The following is a 404-nucleotide window of genomic DNA, read 5'->3' on the forward strand; positions in this document are numbered from 1 at the left end:
GATGAGGATGAGGATGAGGATGAGGATGAGGATGAGGATGAGGATGAGGATGAGGATGAGGACGAGAATGAGGATGAGGATGAGCGTGAGGATGAGCATGAGTATGAGGATCAACATGAGGATGAGGATCAGGATGACGATGAGGATGATGATGAGGGTTAGGGTGAGGATGAGGATGAGGATGAGGATGAGGATGAGGATGAGGATGAGGATGAGGATGAGGATGAGAGGGAGGATGAGGATGAGGATAAGGCTAAGGATGAGGATGAAGATTAGGATGAGCATGAGGATGAGGATGAAGATGAGGATGAGGATGAGGATGAGGATGAGGATGACGACGAGGGTGAGGATGAGGATGAGGATGAGGATGAGGATGAGGATAAGGTTGTGGATGAGGATGAGGA

Source organism: Lupinus angustifolius, chromosome LG02 (assembly GCF_001865875.1).
Source record: "Lupinus angustifolius cultivar Tanjil chromosome LG02, LupAngTanjil_v1.0, whole genome shotgun sequence".
Classification (NCBI taxonomy): domain Eukaryota; kingdom Viridiplantae; phylum Streptophyta; class Magnoliopsida; order Fabales; family Fabaceae; genus Lupinus; species Lupinus angustifolius.